Source organism: Falco naumanni, chromosome 12 (assembly GCF_017639655.2).
Source record: "Falco naumanni isolate bFalNau1 chromosome 12, bFalNau1.pat, whole genome shotgun sequence".
Classification (NCBI taxonomy): Eukaryota; Metazoa; Chordata; class Aves; order Falconiformes; family Falconidae; genus Falco; species Falco naumanni.
Window position 1 is genome coordinate 17,133,489 of NC_054065.1, and position 23,573 is coordinate 17,157,061.

General features: G+C 38.6%; 1 protein-coding gene across 6 annotated transcripts in view; it reads right to left on the bottom strand.

Moving 5' to 3' along the window:
• The window catches only part of SOCS5 (suppressor of cytokine signaling 5), a 93,431-nt gene that overhangs the window by 9,467 nt on the left and 60,391 nt on the right, over positions 1-23,573 (bottom strand). For 4 of the 6 annotated variants that reach the window (XM_040611702.1, XM_040611701.1, XM_040611700.1 and 1 more), the window contains one exon: positions 951-1,042. The exons of 1 other annotated variant lie outside the window; for it this stretch is intronic. The gene's annotated coding sequence lies outside the window, so the exon portion shown is untranslated. Of the gene's footprint in view, positions 1-950; positions 1,043-2,362; positions 4,490-23,573 lie in introns of those variants that run through there. One more of the 6 variants, XM_040611704.1, reaches the window with a different exon arrangement.

The window sequence follows — 23,573 nt, forward strand, 5'->3', positions numbered from 1 at the left end:
AACCTTAAGAATTTAGTGTGGATGCAGGGAGGTGGGGGGATAAGTGGGGAAATCAGGCCTTAACATTCTCTGGAGACTACCGGTACAAGCTACCTGGAACACAGTGCTACTGACAATCTGAGTAACACCCTAGTAGTTATTAAGGAGGGAGACACTTGCAGAGAAATCTTATACACAGAAGATGCTATAGAGTTCAGTGCATACGTAAAAGTGAAATTGTGTAATCGCATGAGCAAGTGATGTCTTCCTGAACAAAAAAAATAAATCCTAAATCTGTTTTTCCTGGAGTTGTCTGGACCAAGCTGAGGGACCGGGGGAGTTCTAAGAGCAGCAGAACTAACGAAGTCAGCTCACGTACAGATTTGTAGAAACCATACACCCAGGTATCGTGCCACGGCAATAACCATAGCTGTCTGCGGTGTCTCAGAATATCCACACTGACCAGGAGGCAGCGCATGACGTCTGGCTGCCAGCCTGTCAACATAGTGTATATAAGGTTCACTTCTGCCCACTTTTCTCTCAAGTTGTACACTTCTTTCTCTTCCTAGTCACAGAGATGGTGAACATTTTTGCGAAGGGAAAACGAAAAGAGAGTATATAATCCCCATTCCCTTGGGAAATCAGGCTAGAAACTGTACATATCTTTGTGACAATGAACTGGAATTACTTTTCTAACCAGTCATACACTATTTAGTGGTGTCTTTTATTCTAAGATTGCTTATTACTGCTCTTCCATTACGCTATTAGGTTAGAATGTCTTTAGACTGTTAGATAGCTGGAAAGTTCTCTACACTTGCCCAGAAAGATTCAAGACTATAAAAAAACAAACAAACCCTCCCACCCACAAAACCTCCATCATACTGGCTTGACAGACTGTAGTTTTCACAAGTTAAATTTAAGAGGTTAACTAGTTTTTGTCAAACTCAAGAGGATATAGATACCCTTCTTACCCAGAAAAGCATATGAGTCACTGTATCTTGTCTTGAGATTATACCTCAACATGAGCTTGCTAGATTCGTTCTCCGAGTTGTGGACATGATTACTACAGAAAGAGAAAAATGGTATTTTTGTTAGTTGTTAGAATATATTTTTAATTTAGATATTTACAACCAGTCACTGGTACTAATTACATACTAAATGTGTGCATGCAACCACCTGCTCATATATTTTTAATGCGTATTAACAAAACCAAAAAGCTTCACAGAACTTTGTTTTTCATCCATTAACAACTTTTGCCAAATAGAGTCCAGGGGAGTACCCTCAAATGAAGCTTTTGAGGACCAAGAGCGAAGCCACAGCATTGGGATCGCTGAAGCGCCAGGCACAGTGGCCATACTCAGGCCGGTAACAGTGGTTTCCCCACGTTTTGGTCTCAAGTCCAAAGCAGCGGTTCCCAAGCTGTGGCTGGCAGTGCTGTCTGATCACCTCATACTGCCTCTCCTCCTTGTTTCCAGCTGCTATATCACATCAAAAGGCAGCTAAAAATACACACTTTTCTAATATTACTTTTCCAGGTAAGCAACTGCTGTACTTGCCACAAGGATGTTATATGATTGTGAAGCAAGAGAAATATGAACCTTGATTCTAAAAACGGGAAAGTAAGTGGAATACAAGACAAGTTCTTTATTAAAAGAGTAGGTCAGCACTTTCCTAAAATAATCATCATTGTTTTTCAGAAATCCAAGAGGAGTTGAGGGATTTAGTATGCTCGTACCATTGTCAGAAATTTTAAAGTAACAGGACAGAGGAGAATAATTTGCTTCTCCACTCTAGAACCAAGCCCAGGACAGCACTAAGTGTTAACAGAAAACATTGGGAACTCATGTTAAAGCTTTACAAGCACAACAGGAAGAAAAATATTCAAATAGGATGCATATTTATTGGAATGAAAAACTATGGGGTTGAGCAATCACTAGGTGAATATTAAAAGTTACTATTCCTAGGCAGAAACTCCAGACTAATGTCAGAAAAGTACTAAACATTATGAGTTTCCATTCTCCTCTGGGAGCACTAAAATTGTTGAAACGCTTTCAGTTAGGCCATACTACTAGTATTGAAAGATTCCATGAAAGTAACCTTTCCACAGAGCAACAGAGTTACAAGTACAAGATCTCAGTACAAAACAAAGATTAAAGCAAAAGTAAAATTCTTTTGCAACGTTAATGTTTTACACCCATTTCTTTTTCCCCCGTTATGTTCCTAGGAAGTCTACAAAATGCAAGACAGTAAAATCTACTATAATTGCTTTAGAATAAGGCCTCAACAGAGCAAACGAAAGATAAAGCTGCTGGCGTAAGGGCTATACAATTTTTAGAAGTGCCTCACTTAACACGTTAGGTCATTCGGGCCTCGGCAGGCATACCTGCATTCCCAATGAAACCCACAATGCTGTACTCCTGGACACAGGTGGCAAAGGGGCTGCATGCTAACCATTGCAACTCACTAAAAATACAAAAAGGACATGGATGCTTATCTTGAAATGTCATGCTTAATCGTACTCAATTTTATACATCATTATTATTCCTCAGTTCTGTTCAGAAACGTGAACGCTACGTGCCGCCGCTCACACCAGCACTGCCGGCCAGCTGACACAGCCTGCTGGACAAGTGGCCTGGTGGCTCCAGGAGGGAGCAGTTGCTTTGGGAACCATCCTTCACTAACGGAAAAGTTTATTGAATTTGGAGGACTGTCTCATACCTCTCAACCTTGTGTTACACTAAAACTCGAGCCACTGGTAAAGTATTTAACATTCAATCTAGCAATTTTAAATTAGTATAAATCAACATGCAACAGATGTGAGGTTTCCCAGATCTCTTGTGGCAGTGCTAAGGTTGACAAAATACAAATTACTTTGGAACTGGCCCTAAGGCCATCCCCGTTTTACAAAGGAGCACTGCTAGCAGTTACTGTAGCTGAAACAGAAAATTTAATTCCACCAAAATCCACAAAGCGAATTCATCAATTAGTAGATTTTCTAAGAAAAAGTTATACTAATGTTCCTAAAACAATCTCTTTTCAAATAAAGATTTCTATCTACTTCAAACTGGCATAAGTAAAGTAGTAAGCACTCTTCAGAGATTACAGAAGCCAAGAGCAGTAGTATCTTAACACTATATTCCCATTTACAGTAAATTCAGAGACGTTCAAAGCCATGAAGTTTGTGTGAGTGTAGCTTTCAAGTATTCTGAGCATACAAATGATGAAACTACAAAGAGAGCTAGGAAAACCACTTACGCACTATGAATTAAATAAAGACAATAGTTACAACTTGTTTGTAATCCTGAAATACCCCACATATTAATAGATTACTGTGAAAACCTAGACCATGCTTTCCAGAAGTGTCACAAGATCTAGCCAGAACCTTCCTCCTGTGACTTCCCAGGACGAATATACAAAGCTAAGGCTGTGCTCTGTCCTAAAGACAATACACTTGTTTCACTCTCCTAGTGTTGCCCAATTTAAAAGTTAGTTGATATGGTAAATTATGTTCAAAATATTAACTCTTAAAAATGTATAAGCTTCACAAAAGCTGATAATGCATAATGCATGACCCTTTACAAAACAGGTGTAGTACGCTTATTTCAAAAACAAGACTTTACAAGATTCTTTGTTTTGGTGTTTCTATATGATGACAGCTTTAAAACATTGAAAGATAACAAGGACAAAACACTGAAGGAAAACAAAACCAGACAAAGCTTACAAGTCAAAAAACCCAGTAACCTGAAAGAGGGAAAGAGGCAAAAGTAACCACAGTCTCTGCTCCTTGCACACTGTTTAGTTCAGTGCTAGCACCAGCACAGGCAAGCAGGCTAGCACATTCAGTGACACTGGTAGGCATCACCTTGGATCATGGAGGCAGAAGTAAAAGGAATTAAGGGAGTCTACACTTCTATTTGGGTTGTTCTTTACTTTAAAAAAGACTCACTTAGCAGTGAGGAGAGACTCGATTATCAGAGACATCTGCTTCCACTAAGGTATGCTCGCTGAAGAGGTTAACGTCTTACTTGCGCATTGCCAAATGCCTGCTATAGGCTGCTGCTCCTCGGGATGCACCAACAAAGCTGCTCACATAAGCTCTCCTCAACCTTATTCAGTCAAAATGAATAAGGTTGGCAAACACCTACCACTGAAAGCAACCCACTTGAGGAAGGAAGAAAGGGCAATACTAAGGATTACAAAGCAATTTCCTCCCTTCCATTACACATTCCAGAAATAATGAATTACTGCTGTAATACCAGAGACAACATTTCTTAAAAAACAAGGAATATGTTGGCTTAAGTAGAACCACACATTTTTCTACACATACACACACGCAAAAATGTGCTCACTGCAGACAGCTTGAAAAACTGATTTGGAGGGCCGGGAGGAAGAGGTGGCTGCTATTTTTTTTTATTTTTTTTTTAACTAGAAAAGGTAAAGGGGCCAAGTGTCTCAAGTGTTCATGAAAGCCTTATTAGGGCAAAGCACTACTGGTTTTTTTTCCTAGCAGGCTCTGATAATTTGGAAGCACAGTTGTGTTGAAAGATGAATCTGAAGGTCTGAACCCCCAAATCAAAACTCAAACCTGCCAAGAAGAGGTAAAAGATACTGAGCCATCATTCCGCACAGCACACAAAATTGGCGTAAGTCAGCACTGCAACCAAAAAAAATGGCATCAGCCTCTTCCTGGCCACCTGTGCTGGTGCAGGAGGTGGTCTGTACACCATATGGCTGCTCAGTCAACCAGCTCAAGGAACTGATCCAGACTAAAATGAATTCTCAGAAAAAGTCTCGATCATTTACTCCATCTGGTTTATGACTCCTGTACAAACATTCATGTTAACACAAGGGAGGAGCAGATGAGGAGGGAGGAAGCAGCACCCAGGGCAAGAGTATTTCCTTCCACGGCAGCACTGGTTAGTTCTGCTCACAATATAAAGACCTTAGATGGATACTTTGAAGAGAAACCTCAATCTGAAGCCTATATATTAACGAGCTGTGGAGCTCTGGCTGCAAAGAGAGAGATTAGGACTTTATATAAGCTACTGCTTTGAACGTTCATGTTGCAACTTCAGCCACTGAAATTGTTTACCTCAAAAATAAAACGCTGAGTTGGCTTGATGCATCCTGCTAAAATACAGGGACAGCTAAAAATTTCAAGGACTTAAGCCCGCAGACTGTCAAGTCAAAAACAGTAGTATTTTGCCATTGTTCCAACCTGAAAGTAAGTAGCAATCTCCTCCTCCTCAGTACAGATTCACAGTGAGCAAAAAACAGTTTTAGCTTTGATATCTGATGTTCTGCCAGTTTCTTTCCAAGCAACTACACATTGGTAACTTCAGTTCAACAATACCATTCCAAGATATTTCGAACAGTGGGACACATCCTTTTAGCCCCTTACTAGGTTTTGGGCTTCAAAAGAGGACAATGTCAGGACATGTGCTCACATGTTAGATTAGAAAATACTGTACAGTTGCATCCATTTAGTTTCTTTTCAGAAAATTTTAAATCCCTGAAACAGAAAAATAATCAATGGAAGAACATAACGTGAACTACAGTGAACCAAAAATAGACAGCTGTTTCTGAAGTACTCTTTTCCCTGTACTTACACAAGTCTAGTGGATAACAATACAACCATCATGAACAAAGCTACTATTTCTAATTATGTAAGCACCACAGAACTACACACAGCAAGTATAAGTTTCAGATATTAATACAGAAATAATGCTATACACATTACTGAGAACTCCACATACTGGTAGGTATGTATGGTAGAAGCTCTGCAAATTCAAGACAATGATGTATATTAAATAATTCCAACTAAAGACACACTCAAATCATTTAGGCAGTATCCTGATGGCCACTCATTATAACCTGTAAACCCACACAAGCAGCATTAAACAGAAGCAATTTCCTTAACATTACCTCCACACACCCTACGTAGGCAACTTATAACTTCACCTTAACATTTAAAAAAGTAAAAGAAAAAGCATTAAGTTAGCAAAGTAAGGTATCCGTGATGGAAAAGAACTCTTGGTGACTCGCTGAAATAATGTTTTCTGTATTGCTATGTTTAACTCTCCTCAAACAGAAGCTGCCGATATACTTTTTTTAAATTCATGTGGGCAGAATAAATGGTTCCAGTCAGTGTTCCAGTTAAGTACAGCAGCCCTCGTGATGACCTCTGCAAAAGCCAGAAGTACTCTGAAAAAAAGTTACGGAGCTCTTCCCTAACAGGGCAGAATTTGTTTCTACTTTTAAGAACACTAACAAAGCATATCCTTCGCTATCAAGTTCTAAAACATCAGTAGGTTTCAAATTGATATAATGGTTATTCATATGTAATTCCTGGGAGTTCCAAGTTAAGGAAAAACATACCTTAATAGCTACGCCTCACTAAAAGCAAAGGAAATTGGAAGCAAAGTTGAAAAGACGAGTCAATCATATCCCACATCCTTGACTAACTCAGTAGAAACATCCAATTTAAGATATTTTGTAAACAGAGCATTTCATTCAGTTGCAAATTGGCTATTTTGCAAACAGATAGTTTCTCTGTTCTGGGATCAATTTATACCATTTTAAGAGTCTTATTTCTTCTCACTACATTTTTCAAAACTTCAGCAGCCTGCCTAATGCTTCTCCCTCACCACTGTACCCCTGCCCCCCACCAGTTTACAAGCATCACTTCTACACAGAGAGCTCTTCTCATGCACCCAGCTACTTCCCATGTTTCCCTTCTATCTGACCAAACAAAAGATCATATTCTCTAATACAAACTAGCTAGCTGCAACTGCTTAAAATTGATATATAAAGTTCTACTTGTCCTTCTCTAGCGATGTATCTACAATGACGACTACATAGGAAAACGCAGTATTGTTATTCATAGAATTTGCAAGACATATAAACAAAGCCACCGTTCCTTCCAATTTGAGTGAAATGGAACCCAAAAGTTCAAAAGTTTCTCAAACCACAACTGAGAAGAGTGACAGCCTAAGCTGTCATTTCTTAGGAACTACATTAAGGGAGTTAGTGTTAACCTGAAGACTAAATATTGCTACATGCACTTAAAAAAACCTCCAACAAACAAAACCTCTTGCTAAGTTGCTCAGTTCATTAATTTGCCATTTCTGATTAAAATTAAAAACTCACTGAGGTTTTATGGACACCATCTGCATTTTTTGTTCATTGCTAACATTACTGGAGCAAAGCCCTTCATAGAAGCAGGGTCATATGCACATGTAAAAGACAACACAACTCATGAAAATTCCCCAACTAAAAATGATCTTGTCTTTGCAGCAATGTAAGTGACTTTAAATGTTTAAAAATATGAAACATTTCATTGTAATTCACAGTTCAACTATATTAATGGATGACCTATAAATCGGTCTAACTCCCTTGTGCCACTGCAATACTTAAGAGAGGTTAAACTTTAAGCTACTGAGAAGAGAATTGCTGGACCAGCCTGGTGTTTTATCCAGCTACAGCTATGCTCTACATCAAGCAGAAGGTGGCCTGGGACGGACAGTTCTGATAGCATCCACAAACTTATAAGGTGACCTTCATAATGACTTAACTACCAGCTTACATTCTTTCATGCCTGAAATTTAACAAGTAAATTCTATCACTACAGCACCACTGGCAACCTTAGATCAGTTTCCGTATAAAATGTGTTTTCATAAAATAGAAGCATATTTGAATAACTGCAGAATGACACCAGGGGATTTAACCTGCAAAGTATTTGGCAAGCAAGGGGTTAAAATCCTGCCTAAGACTACCCCACAGCTGCTGTCAGCAGTCAGGCTTGTCAAGAGAAGCTCTGGGCTGTCTTGACAAGACTAATTGGCAGCAAGCACCTGGCTCCCTAGGCTGGGCCGGGGTAGGTAGAAGAATATAAACCCTGCAAAGAAGGAGGAGAAGAAGCTGGAAGGCTGCCAGTAGGTCTAGCCTGTTTCATGTTTTCACTTTGATCCGCAGGCAACTTTATCCTAGACTATACCCAGTTAAGAGCTATCAGAAACATTTTTCTGCAACTTTCCAGCTGAAAGGAATTCATGCTTTATGGTTCTGTACCTGCAACCTCTGCCACAGAGCACCCACCGAGCCTTGCTGTGCTGGGTCATGCTGCGGCACAGCCAACTGCAACATCAACGCTATTACTAAACTGCAGTGGAATTAAAATGTTGGTTTTCAAATGCCACCAAAAATTACCTTAAAGTTGTTATTATAACTTCAAAATGATGGACTAGTATGCCAGAAAATCAAATCTAAGAGCATCCTGGATATTCTGTATATTGGACATATAAAGCATGTGCAGTGACAGCTTATGACACATAGCAAATTACAGTGCATCTTTAAAGAAATAATTAAAAAAACCCAACTAAAACACACCCCTAACATTCTGGAAACTAGCTAAAAGTAGGCTGCATGAACAACTTCAAATAGGTCTTCCAGACCCTTAGAACAGATTTTGGCCTCTAATAGGAATCATCATTTCAGCAAATTTGAAGCTTTCTCAAATTCTGCCCTTTGTTTTATTGCAATATTAAAAGTCAAGTAAAAAAAACCCAAAACAATTACAGCATTAGCCTTACAGTTTCTCCCTCTGAGGCAGGAAGATTTTTCTTAGGAGTAAGGGAAAAAAACCCCACATACCCATTTGTTAGCTTTGCAGTGTTTTATATTATTGAACCAACAAGTGTCTAATTATATACACACACACAAATTAATATAAATAAAATATATACATGACATCAATATACTTCAGATTTATTTTATTTTTTGTGCAAGACAGTTTAAATATAAATACTGAAAAGTCAGAACTAAATTTCTTCAAAGCGAAGTCCTCAGCAGTGACTTTATCTGTGTCTCTGCCAAGTTTCACGTTTTAGGCATTTTACTTTTAGTTTGCTAGTCAAGAATTCCAACAATGTACAGCCGCACGAATATTTCCATAACTTGGAGATTTAGAAGCATTAAAAGTCAGTCAGTACTTGTACATAGTCTCCGTATGAAAGACATTTGAATCAATAAGCGCTAATGTAGAATTATGGTGTTCGTGAAAACAAGAGATTGTAATGGAACAACTTGACAGTCAAAGCACTGGTATCACCAGAACAAACCCACCCTAAGAGCCATGGTATGCCACTCTGTTTTTAACTGAACATGTTATATAAACAATTGCACCATTTCTTTAACTAGCAGTGATGTTGAACAGTACTAATATCATGATCCATTATCAATCATTAAAAAGAAAAAGCTCACAGTAATGAGATTATAAATGATCAAGTTTACAGTTACCGCTCTAACAATAATAAAAAATGTTTCTTAAAGTGACCGGACAGTAAAGGATCCAGCTCTTTGTAATACCTGCTCTCTTTTTGTGTCCTGCAACTTCACATAAAGAAGACTAATAAGTAAATTTAAAGGGTCTCTTGGTTTCTGCTCATAAGCAAGGAGACTTCTGTGTGGTTTTTTGTTTTTTAAAAAGTAGTAACACTTTTCTTGTGCCACGCAAAACAGGAATGCTTGTGATCCAAAACATAGCATCAGGGCATACCATAAAAGCTCCAAGCAAAAATCTCTTCACATTTGTAAAAATAAGACTATGACTCTATGCACAGGGTATGTATTAAAAAGACTGGACAACCACTGATAAGAAAATTAGGTCTGTCTTTCCTTTTCAAGAGCATCTACTGCCTCAGTCCAGTACAACTGCGGCTTATGTTACTATCTTACCTCTAGGGAGCTGGATCCTATTGCATAGTAAGCTGCAAAGGAAGCAATACTTTTTGTCAAGATGTGGCTACATCTTTCTTCTTGGCCTTACATAATGCAATCAGTTACATCAAAACTATTTGATTGAAATGCTTATTCTAGCAAAGAAGCATCTGTGTATGTTGAGTAAGTGAGCCCCCACAGGATAAGAATTTTCTGAGGAAAAAATGTACGTGCTTGGTTAGCTCCTAAAGTCTTCTGAAAATATACAAATGCTTTGCCTTGTGACACCCTCTATCTAGTCCTAAAGCTGACTCCAGTTTTCACTAAGGATTGTCGTACCACGACCTGGTCATAGATCAATAACCCACTGGTTAGCTTATGTGCATTCCTATTAATCAACAGGAAAATGGCTTATCTGAAAAAGGCAACTCACTAACCTGTGACACGACTGTAATACCCCCACACAACAGCTCATTCAGTACTGAAAAGTTGCTAAATGTCTGTGGGCTCCTATCTGGTAGGGGTAAGTATAAGGAATATATAGGTGTATGCAGGAACTCCAGGAAGATGCAACAAAGGAACGCACTAGAAAAATTAATCTTTACCACAGCACTACCAGCTGCATGAGACTAATAAAACAAATAGTCCTCTTTTGCCCTTGATCAGAACTACGGAACCAAAGAGTCAGTTGCATGAACGGTTTAAGAGACTGCATTTCATGCAGAGTGTGCAGCACCACATGAAACTGAGTAAACCTGAATCAGGCGATTATTACTGGATGATTAACGTTTCAGAGAGCAGGTATTTAAAAAAACCCACCAAAACCCAGTAACAACAACAAAACCCAACATAAGATGAACTACATAAAACCAAACAAACCCCCAAACACAATGGAGACAAAGTGAGTGAGTGATGCTATTTCATCATACCAGCTTCAGATGATAATCTACCATCCCCTGCACAAAAGGAACAGAATAGCACAGGTCTTTCTAGGGTGTCTCTCATTAACAGATTTTAGCCATAGCCAGGGCATCCGAAGGGTGATAGCCCATGATAACTAACCTACCATTGCTTTGCTGCTATTAAAAGGGATATTCCTGCTTCCCTTGCATCCCTTTGCATCAGTTCCAACACTCATCTAACCTCTATTTTCCACTATAAGCTAATTAATGGAACCACCAAACAGCACTTCAGCTAGGAAAAAGAAGCCAGAAGAGGCAGGGACAGCACGAGAGTAGGAGAAGAGAGAAAGGGAGAAAAACCACATCTACCAGCAGCAGCAAACTGTTAACACTGGTTTAGCCATTTCTGTGAAACCTCATTCTTTAATGTCAAACCAGATCTCCTTATACGAGGAAAGACATTTTATTAAATGAAAGATCAGATGAAAGTCATACTTGTGCAGCAAAATGATGAAATGAAGCCTTGAGACCAAGATTCATCTAGAAAAATACTGTACATTTTCAAAGATCCAGGATTTTATAATTTATTACCATCACCTAACGCCTCCCGTTATTAGACCATGTTCAGTGGCTTTCTGATTTGGTCTGAATTTTACAGGCTGGGTAGCTACCTAACACAGTTCTTCAAAGTTGAAGTTGTAGGAATACTGTCCAAAAAAGTTACATTCCAGCTGTCTCTAAAAAAAACAAAACCAAACACCATCAACAAAACCTTCTCATCCTAAAAATTCAGGAAGTGTCGACTTGGCTCAGTTTGGAACTCCTGAAGAAAAAAACCTTTCGGTTCATTGTCTCAGTAGTCCTTCCAGATTTTATCTGTTAAGGCCTCTAAAAAAAAAAATATCAGATTGAGCTTTTCTGGATGACTGTCACAGCAATCAGTACTGACCAAATGTGTATACCCTACTCATACAAAGTGATTGAGTACATTCCCTACAACCCACAATTACACATTAATATGACAAGTGGCATCCTTGTTATGCTTAGAAGTAACATATCTGTTCACATACAGAAGAAGCCAAGCTTTAGCCCACTACGGATACCTCACCTTCTCTGCAAAAAGTCTTAACAAGCTCAAAGTCAGTCAAGAATACAGATTTTGGAGGTACTGTGGAGATGATGGGACAGAAAAGGAGAAGGGAGCTGACATGCATCAGACTGTCTCACTGAGATTTCCCACCTGGCTTTGTGCCGTAAGATCCCCACCTCAACCCCCTAATTAACCGGGGACAATTCTGGTTCCCAGCTTACTGCAGTCCAGAGACATACTTCAAAGAAAAATCCTGCTGAGTACACAGAGTGCAAACAGGCTCCTGGGAATTCCACAAAGAAATGTTGTCACATCCAGATGACAATTTTTTCAAAACCAGAATTGCCTCCATTTTGGCAGATTTTCATGTAAAATTAAAACATTACAGCTCAGCCAGAGGCCACCCACTGACAAATTTCAAGTAGATGTTCCAGTTCAGAGGTGCACTACAATATTTCAAAGAGACTGCCATAAAAAAATGGCACAGACAATTATTCTAGTTTTGTTTCAGAAAACAGATGAAAAATTTTGGCTGAAAGCTTTAAACAAAATTAAACTCAAGGCAAAGAGAAGGCTTAAAGTATTTCAGTCCAAAAGATTAGAGTTCAGCGAAGTTATAAACAACTGAATACAGCATCTCTTAAAAATTTTCTAACACTTCCTATTATCTATGGATGTAAGGGATGAAGGAAGAACACCAGTGGTAACAATGACTCATGTGTGAACTCCCATTCTCACTTACGCAGCAATGCACTTTGCTACAGAAGTTTACAGCTGCGCAACAAAATAGGACACTTTGTCAATGATACAGAATCACAACTATTCAGATTGTCCATTACGAGGCTGCACACTGATGGGTGAACAACTAGATGCTCTCAGAGCTATTTGTATAATGGCCAATGCCAGGTTCAGTGAAATGACAGAGCAAACAAATAAAATGCAAAACTATCTGCCTTTCTAAAAATTCTAACTATTTGATTACTCATTGAGACCAGGTAACACTAACAGTCTATGCCATCCTGTTTTCCCCAGAAAACATTGCATGAAAGGCAAATCAAAGTGACCTTCGCAAGCCTCAAGAGATGTTACACTCAACCGGAAGGCTTCGCAGCCTTGATCTTGTACATTATACTCCATCTGAAGAGTACCGAGTGGAGGCAGTGAACAAGAAAGTGAAGCAACATGGACATAAAGACAATATTCTCTTAAGTTACTACTGAAAATCGAGGACTTTTAGGTCCCTGGTAAGCAGGAGCTAGAGTCCACAAAGACTAGGTAAGACCCCTCAAAGAGTCTGAAGAGAAGCACCACCTCAACAGTAAGAAAACACAATGAGCAGGAGAGATTTTATTCACTCTTCTGACTCTCCTCCAAGCAGTCCTGGACATTCTGTTTAACCTCAAATCATATATAAATAAAAACAGAAACAGCCATGGCTGCTAACTCTTTACATCACATTACCATTGTTCAACTCCCACTACGGGAAACTTAAAGCTATCTCAGGTATCACGAGAGGAGCACTACAGGCAGACAGCCTAAAACTGGAGTGCCTGTGAATACAGCTACACCTGCTCCAAAGTCATACCTTTGTCTGAACACTGGCTGCTTGTTGTTGGGGTTTTGTTTGTTTTATAGAACAGACTATTACATTTGAAAGGGGCGATCATCTCGTACAACTGCCTGACCAATTCAGGGCTGACCAAAAGTTAAAGCATGTTATTAAAGGCATTGTCCAAATGCCTCTTACACGCTGACAGGCTTGGCGCATTAACTACCTCTCTAGGAAGCCTCTTCCAGTGTTTGACCACTCTCTCGGGAAAGAAATGCTTCCTAACGTCCAGTCTAAACCTCCCCGGCACAGCTCTGAACAATTCCCACACATCCTACCACTGGACCCCAGGGAACAGAGATCAGCAGCTCCCCTCCACTTGCCTTCCTCAGGAAGCTGTAGAGAGCAACGGGGTTGCCCCTCAGCCTTTTTTTCTCCAAACTAGACAGGCCCAAAGTCCTTAGCTGCTCCCCACAGGACATGCCTTCCAGCCCTTTCACCAGCTTTGTTGTCCTCCTCAGGACACACTGAAGGACTCTAATGTGTTCCCCCAACAACAGACTTCCACGGCCATATGTCCTTGCTACCTCTCGAGAGGGAAGGAAGATGCAAATGCTGCAATTATTCTTTTTACAGCACCACCTGGTTGGCACCACATCGCAGCCCAGGGATTGCACACAACGGTTTCCACCACCATCAGTGGTTGTGCTACTACTGACACGCTGTAAGCTTCAGCTCTGCAGAGTCCAGACACACAGAACTTGATTTCACCTCAGTCTACCATACACTCCTTTGCTGCTGCTCCTCACCAAGAGGCTCCAGTCCTATCTTTCTTCCGTGCACTCCCGTATGACAACCAAAGTACATGAATACAGTTTACTCCTATCTACTTAATTCCTGCACATATAGAATAGGTATGCTTGCAAAGCCTTCTGAGTAGCAATTTTCTGCGTGCATTTTTTTGAGCCCCAGGCTTAGCTCCTGCATAGAGGCATTTAACTGCCTATGCTGCCTTGAACGTTGGAAGTACAATCACTTCCCATTAGAGCTAAATACATGGTTCAACTCCAAAATTAGTAAAAAGATTATGAAATACACATGCAAAGCTAAATGAGTAGAAAACAAGAATCAGAAGCACTGGATTCATCTATGCTTAAGGGATTTGCAAACACTGCTGTATCAGTAGGCTTATCTAGTATGATTTTTGTAACAGAGAGGTAGCTTTGTACATTGACTTTTTTCCTCCCCATTTGGCTTCCATCGCTGTCCCAAATCAAAGACTAGAATTTTTGCCAATGTAGCTGTACTGTAACACCACCATAACTCCAGCTGTATGCAAACCATGAGGGTTTCTGACAGCACAGTAACGACAGCTAAGATTACTTTTCCATGCTAATAACAAACTCAGTTACATTTCCAAAGTGCTTCCCTCTAGATCATTCCTTATACCAGTACTATGGTGTTTTTATAAAAGAAAAGTGCATACTGAGCATTAGAAAAATTTACAGGCATTAATGAAACCACAGAACTAAACAGAAGACACATATCAGCTGAATACTATTACACACTATTCAAGGACTAACATACGTCATCCTGCTGCCACAGAGCACCACCACTGTTGCCTCCTTGGCCCCTCCAGGATGCTAAAGGAATGTGCATAAACTAGTTACGCAGAAGATAATTAATGCTGTTAGGTATGTCATCCATGATATCAGCATACTTAAACAACTGTTAACTTACTGTCCTCTCTGAATTCAGAGTAAGTTGAAAAAAGACAGGGTACCATGCTTTAGAGATGACAACCCCACTGTTGGCAGGAAGCTAGGAGACAGCAGGCTTTAAAAACGCCTTGACATCAACTGGCTTTAAGAGTGAAAATTAAAAAGCTTCCAGAAAACTGCTATTTTACAAGTAAGCTGTACCCCAATAACTTTCTCACTGAATTAAATCAGTTTTATACTTTCTTGAGCAACAGCTCTAAATAGATCTACCAATTACCTAGGTAACAGAGTTTTCAAAACCTTACTAGCACCTACTCCTATGTTTGCCTTTGGCAGAAAAAAAGTTTTTGACTCATTTTTATGTTCAATTAATCCACAGTCACATTCTTCATAGAAAGACTGCTGGAAAACCTCAACTTGCTGGAAACAGTAACTATAATTACTGACCCTCTTCAAATAAGCCAAAATTAAATTGCAAAGTAGAATTTTTGGCATTAGAGCTGTAACTTAATGGTACAAAGAAAAGCAAGTCTATGAGTAACAGAAAAAAACAAGCCCAATATTTGTGAGAACTCGGAAAATGAGATACAAGCAGTGAGTTCACAGGAAAAAATTGAGAATGGACCTTGAACAAGACTAGCCTCTTTCTAGATTTGTACTGCATAACAAAAAGGGCAGAACTATTTCTTTGCACATCTTTGCTGTATCAAACTTCTGTCAAACAAAGCATTAATGTTAAAAAAAGAGGAATATAGTTTTATCAAATTTCATAGTAATGAACAAGTTGTAAACCACAGCTGTATGGCATTTTATCTCCTTACATAACAATATTCTCTTCTGCCCACAATTTTCAGGTTTGCTTTACTCACTGATCTCTGGGATTGTGAGGAAAGAAAAAAAATAATCTTAATGCCTCTATATTTCTCAGGAAAATAGAAAATGCCAATGCAAGTGTCCCATTAAGAACCTTGTGTGACATTACACCTGTCAATGAAACTGGCAAAGTACAGGGATGACCTACCACGCGTAGATATACTATTAGTATACCATGTTAGCTTGACTAGCATTGAGATGATTGGCTTATGCTACAAAATTGATTAATCTCTCATATTTGACTGAAGTTTAAAAACTGTTATAGAATTCATGGGCTATGTAGATCTTTTGCAGTCTTTCTTTTACACAGTCATAATAAGGGAAATATTTGCCTAACAAAAAAAACGAATTCATAATATTATAATTTTTGAGCCTATAAGGAAGAATTTATAGGACTAACACTAGTCATATCTTAAGAACTATTTATACAATAAGTCTAACTGCAAATCTTCAGCTTATCTATTGTCATCTATGATGCTCAGGGAGACTATTTTCTACCAAAATAAACCAACTGTATTGATGAAAACAGGGCTGTGTCTGGAGCTTACTACTAACAACGATTTCCAAATATCAGTTAAATATAGACAGCCTCAGAAAGACAACTGAAGATGCATTACTATGCAAATTTTTTCCATTCTTAAAACTGTGATCAAAACTAGTTGCAAAAAAGCCAAACAGCACCCACCATTAAAAAAACCAAATGAACAAAAAAAAACAAACCCAAAGCCAACAAAAACCCCAAACAGTGATAAACAGATGTGAGGAAGAGACAAACCAAAAAATGCACAAAAGATGGGAGATTTCAAACTTTCAGACCACTTAAGAGTTAGCCCCTAGAAGCTGGCTTCTAGACCTAGTTCTGGAAACAAGTTTAATCAACAAAATTCAGTTTTGCTTCAATTACATACATTACTATACATACAGTGAACAAAATGTTTTTCCAAAACCACATGCCATGCTGAATCTATGTCCAAACCTTAATCTAAAATAGAAGATGACTACTACTTTTTCAGACACAAATTACTGGTCTGGACCTTATGACCCCTAACCTCATTTATTCTGTTCACAATTGTTAGACAAGTATCAAAATAGAAAAATTGTTCAATGCAGCGGTCATCAGTCATCCACATAAGCAACTCTGAGCTATAGATGAGTGTAATTACTTGACAGTTTTGAACTTTAGTCACATTCCTTCTGACAAAAACACTGAAAATTCTTTAACAGATGCTTCACTCCCAAAGGAGTTTGGAAGAATAAAACCAGGTCATATGCATACAAGGACTAACAGTTCTACCAACAAAAACACTAAATCCTCTAACAGATGCTTCAGACCCCAAGGAATTTGAGCGGACAAAACCGTATCACTTGCACATGAGAATTGACACTGGTCAACCCAGACTCTCAAGGCAAAGCAGTTTTCTCCCTTCTTACTGCACAACCGTTTCAGCATTTTAAATATTAAAACTTTTGTCAAGATCCCCGGATTTTCCCTTCTGAGTTGGGAAACAGTAGATCAGCAGGTCAATCTGAAAGAGTCCTTGTATTTACTCAAATAAATTTGCTAGGATACAACTCAATGGGCAATAAAAATACCTCTATATATAGACTACCATGTGGATTTACTGAACTTGCAAACATTTTAATTGAGACATGAAAGCACCACAGAAGACCATAAGATAAGTTATATTGGAATTGTCATGCTGGAGGACTAATTGCTAAGTTATCTTTATAATAAAGAGCAAAAAATTATTTTCATCCTCAAAATAAGTGACTAGGAATTAGAAAAAAATCAGTATTTCTAAAATATGTTAAGCTTCCAGAATAAACATAGGTTTTCTTCAAATGTCCATTTCAAACATTCTCTTCTAAAGACAACTAAGTCAAAAGAAACCAACAATCACAATGTCATAATCCAAGATGGAACAGAACGTTGTTAACTGCAAAACAGGCTATAAGATAATGCTGCCAGCAAATACTAACAGGCAAATGATGTACTCCTGAAATACAGTAATGACATGTAACATAAGAACAACCCAGACCATCAAAGTGTACACCTAGAAAAAACCTGTCTGGCCAATACAAGCTGCTCAGCAAAGAATAAAAAAACAGGTGAAGTATTTATTAACATACCCCAAACACCCTCTCCCAGGGTCAGTACTTTGCATTTCAGGGCCTTAAACACAGAGACAGTACCTCTGCATTCTCCAAGATTATATTATCAGAAATTTTAATCTCATAATGTTAATCTAAATTATTATGTATAATTTGTATTACATCTGTAAGAACAAGAGGTCTTGTTGTCAAATTTCTTGCTTCCATAAATAAGGCATCCGGATCTTAGGGACAATAATTATGAGGAACTTCTTCAGTAGATAAACTACATACATATTTGAAGATAAAGCTGGTCTGATACTGAAACTTTAAATCCAATTTATATCCAAATCTACCCAGCATTGTGACTATTTGTATTAAGGTCTTGACTTACTATTAATAAATAAATAAAAATAAAGCAAAAATCAAAGCTGACCATGTTTGTTGCCAAAGTGGTAAAGAATGTCAAATGCCCAGATGAGTTAAGCCACTGGGGCTGGCGAGAACTTGCAGAAATACCTGGTGAGATCTTGGCAGCAGAAACTTTGCTCGCTGGTTTCAAGAGACTTTTCTTACATTAAAGGTGTGGCTAGATGAGACGGACTCCAGAGAGAACAAGTCACTGCAGTCTGAAGGGACGCTACACCATCACCCGCCGCCCTGCACCCCCTCGTGCCATCACACCGCAGCCCGCTGTCAGGCCAATGCCAGCACTCGGCGTTGGTCTCCCTCAACAACCATTACCGACTAACCCTGAAGAAAAAGGATAACATCGTGGATTAAACAAACTGGTTGACTGGTTGAAATTGAGAAACTGTGTCAAAGAATCTGGGGACTCCAAATGCATAATAACGCAGGTACAATTTAGGACAGGTCAGACAGAAGCTTTATTAACTATGATAACAGTGAGGGAACATGAACAGCATCTCTCTGGGTTCTCTGCCAAGTGATCACAGAGACCCAACCTATATACTATTTCAGAAAAAGGAAAAAGGCAAGGAAAAAAAATAATCATGTAAACGTTAACAAAACCAGGTACCCAGCCCTGGAAGCGATGGACTCCTCAAGTCCCTTGCTAAACAGCCACAATTCTAATGAGGACTCAAGCAGTAATGTGACAATATGGAGAGATGGCTCTTAGTGGAGCCCATAGGAGTGGCACAGCCACCCAGTATTACTCTAGCTCAGATGTCAGGAGTTGGAAACAATCACAACACTTTTACTTGAAAGGAATACTCTTTTTAGTACAGATAACCTTTTAGCCAGACCTCTCAATCTTAAGTATTAATAATTTTACCACCACAACTGTCTGGCAGCTTAAAAATACATAGTTATTTTCCTCTTCCAAGCCCTGAGTAAGGCCAATGAATGAGAAATGAGATCAACCAAATCTAAAAGACACAAGCAAATAGAAATTTCAACTTATTGAGCAAATTTTTAAATAGAAAATGTGTTTTGATAAAATTGCTGGTTTAACTACTCATCCAGCACATCTGAAGTAATAAACTACACACCAATTTTAAAATGCTATTTGTGTATTTAATTGAATTCCACTTTCTATTCACATGAGGTTTAACATGTTTAAAAAAAAGGTATGTAATTCACCAATCCCCAACAGAAATGTGAAAATTAAAGATCTAAAAAAACAAAGCATCAGCTAAGCAGTGGAAGTTTTTAACCAAATCTATCACACAGAGATTTCAGTCAACTGCAGATTAAAGATAATATGCAGTCTAAAATTAATTCACTTTATCCACATGCTACTTCAAAAGAATAAGAGACCTCTTACTGCACTAGTGGAATGATTAAAATACTTCCTTCTTCACAGAGGCCAAACGTAAAAGCTCTCTGAATACAAAGTTTAGTAATGGGTGCTTTTTCCATAAGCGAGTCAGTAAATCAGACTCTGCTGCACAGGCCTTACTGCAAAACCAAAAACCTAAGGTACAGAGGCAGAGAATACATGTAGCTATGAAAGCAGATGTACCTAAGCGGACAGAATTCAAGGTATCTTGCAGATGGAAGCCTAGCCTTCTTTTCAAGAGACAGGATACCTGCAGGCCTGCCCTATTAAACATGCTCATCCTTAGCTAGACAAGTTCCATGAAGAAAAAAATTAAGTCAAACTGGCATAAGCAATCACTACAACCTAAACTTTTGTTATTAAAGGCCAAATATTCCAAGATACTATCTTGATTGGGTTTTATCACAGCCTTGATCAAACCTAATTCATTCAGCTGCAGTCTCTGAGTCTCTACTAGCCTAACGGAAATATGTCAAAGGTGCTAAGTGCCAGAACTTTTTATCCCAGAATTAGAATTCTTAATCCTGTGGCTAACATTTGGGCCTTGAGCAATGAGGCCCAAATGATTTAATCTGGGAGCCAGGCTGACAATTGAATTAATATCAGAATCCATTCTGCTGAGGAGGAACAAAAATGTTATCAGATCTAGTACTGCAGAAAAAAATATTTTCTATTAGTTCAACTGCACTTAAAATTTTTAAACAATCTTTTAAATTTCACCTCTGTAAATGTACTCTAATCAGAAATTGCTGAAGCACTTCCAAACACTGTAAAAGCTTCTGCCTTTAAGAAACTGGTGCCTGGCGTAAGCATTACAATATGTATTGCAATGCCACAATATTCTAAGAATGTTCCACGCATCTTCAACAATGAGAATATTTATTATAAAAACCCTTGAGTTTACAAAAGGGATCTTATGCACTGCACTGATTTTTTTCTTATTCTGCTACAGCAAAAAGAAAAGCAAATTCCTGACCTCTTTGATTCTTCGACTACTGTAGAGACCTAAACTTTCACAAAAAAAGGACTAGTGGTTTAAATACTTCAACTGATAACACAATACATAATCAAGTAGTACAGCTAACCAGAAACACACCGTATACGGCTACATAAAGAAAATACTTCAGAGTCCTCAAGAAGTATTACTTATCTGGGAAGCCTCCATCTCCCCCTCCTCCTTATCCCAATCTCTCAGATAGGCTTTAAATGTTTTGCAGCTGTCCAACATTAAGGCTGAAGAATTCAACAACCACGACTGTGTAAAAGCACAGGGCAAAAAGCAACTACCATGTTATCCAGGAATTTGGGACCAGTTAAAGATCCAGAAAAGGTTCCTGACTGCAAACTTCTTTAACAAAATCTGGATAAGGTCCCAAGAGCAGATAAACCTGTAAAATTATTCTTTCTTCCTTCCAGATAATTCTTCAAAGGAGTTTCTACCATATAAACTAGTGCAGACTATGCATAACTACATTGAGTTTTAGCCAACCTCTCACAGCCAAAAATATCAACCACCACCACTGCACACATTTTCTTACTGAGATTTTCAGAAGGTCTGCATAATCTTATAACCGTGAAGTTAGCGAGCCATTTCATATTTCCTGAAACTAAACTGCACATTAGATGATTCACCAATTAGTGTATTCATGAAGCTTTAAAAAGCAATCAAAATTTCATTTTTTTGTTGAAAAATTTAACAGAGATGTCCAGCTGTATGCATGGAGAGAGCATGTGGGCTTTTCTCCTTTATTTAACTTAACTAACAGCTACGTTAGCTGGTGAAAAATATTCAGTGTGTCAGAGTTAATTTATAGAGCTGACAAAGTATAAGGGCTCCAGAAGGTATAGCATACATTTACTAAATTTTAAATACAATATTTTAACTAGATATAGCTCAGAGATTAAAATAAGCTGTCCAACAACCAAACCACACAAACATACAATGTTTCAGGGCACTTATTCAATGGAGCAACTGCATGTTTGTTTCAAGCTAATACATAGGTTGACAGTATCAGAAAAGCCAATAATCCTTCTGACCCCAAACCCCATGAATCAAACCCACACTTATTTAAAACTAGGTAGACATCTTTAGAAGACAGCAGGGATCTCAGTACAGTGCAGGCCATGATCAGATGGAGGGGAGTTGGAGATGCATATTGCTCAACACAACCAAACCTTGTAGTCTTAATGAAGCCTCTAGGCATAAATACCACAACATAATACTAAGTGCTAATTTCCCCTTAAGGTTGAAGAAACTACCAAAACATAGCTCTTGGGGAAACAAGAGGCAAGGAAATCAGCCTAAAAATAGACAGCTACTCAAGAATTACTTAACTATAGTTACATATATAGAAGAATAACTTCCAGTATTTCAGAATCTGAATCAGTATTTTAGGAGTTTATGGCGAAGCCTTTACATCAAAACTTCTTTCATTCTACAAAGTCAGGAATGTACGTTTTAGCGAAGAAAAAAGGTATGCTCTTTAGATTTTACATTTGTTTTCACAACTAGTAGCAGTAATGAAACATCACCACTTTAACTAAATCTTAAGAATAGATAAATCTACTCTATGAAAGTTACATGGAGTCACCTGAATCCATGAAGTATCTACCAAAAGCTGATATATTTAGCAACAGGCTATCACAGGACAAGGCGGTTTACAAATTTTACAAATATTAACAGTAATCAGCGCTATCCTTTGATAAGACTAAAATACATTTCTCTCAACTTTACACATAATTAATGAGACCCGAAAAATGCACGTTATACCATCTTCGGTTATTAGTCCATCAGGGAAATACGTGAATTGCCACATCAAATGTGATGAATGGTCCTCCCAGAACCCTGCTGCAGAGTGACAGGTTTCACGTGTTTCATAACATTAAACCTCCCCCCCCAACTTTCTAATTGAACACAGTTGATTTCAAATCCCTTCCATCAGCTCTCTCTTTCTTAGATATACCTGTCATCATTACAAGAGCAACAGAAGAGAAATTCTAGATATTCCTCCAAGGACTAACCCAGCCATTTTTCCAATGCTGTCACACATATGAAGTCACGTCAAGCTATTGCATGCCACCCAGCTGTCCAAATTCACTAGTTGGTTGTATTGCTAATGCAATTCTGAAACCAGAGTAGATGCAAGACACCCAGACCAACTGGAAAACTCAGAACAGATTTCAGCAGCTCAGTCTATCAGGTCTCAAAATTGTTTTGTCTCGTCTTTTTTGTAGTTTGCTTTGGACTGACAAAGAATGCAACCTAAAAGTATAGCTGATGCACTCTGCCATAGTGACTAATGTACAAAATCCACAAAAAGACAAAACTAGACCTGTTCTGACAGAGACCCTATTGCTCTGATACCAGGTCCACTTCAATATCTTGGTTTGCAGATTGACAACTGAATGAATGAGGAGGTTAACTTGGAAACTTGCCTTCTTTCAGTATGTCACTGTAGCAACTTCATCAACTGGGGATATTCAAGGTAACAGGGGTTATGTTGAGGCTGAGGGCCGCAAGACATCTTCAGTGGGAAGCCTTTAATAGCACAAACCTGTACAACACAAGATCTTGAGCTGTGTGAACCACACCTCAACATTTCTACGCTTGCAACAGAATTTAACTACAAAATTGCCTTAATGTCATCTGTAGGCACAGCGGCCCATGAGAGATTTGAACTCAGCATAAAAGTTATGAGGTCTGAGTAAGGCAAATGGCATTTGGGGGCTATGATGTACTCCATGGTCATTACCTAGTGACACAACCCCAACTTCCCTTCCTGAAATAAGACTTATGAAAGGACACCCCATCCTTCTCAATAATTTGTGGGACTCAAAACTTCCGACA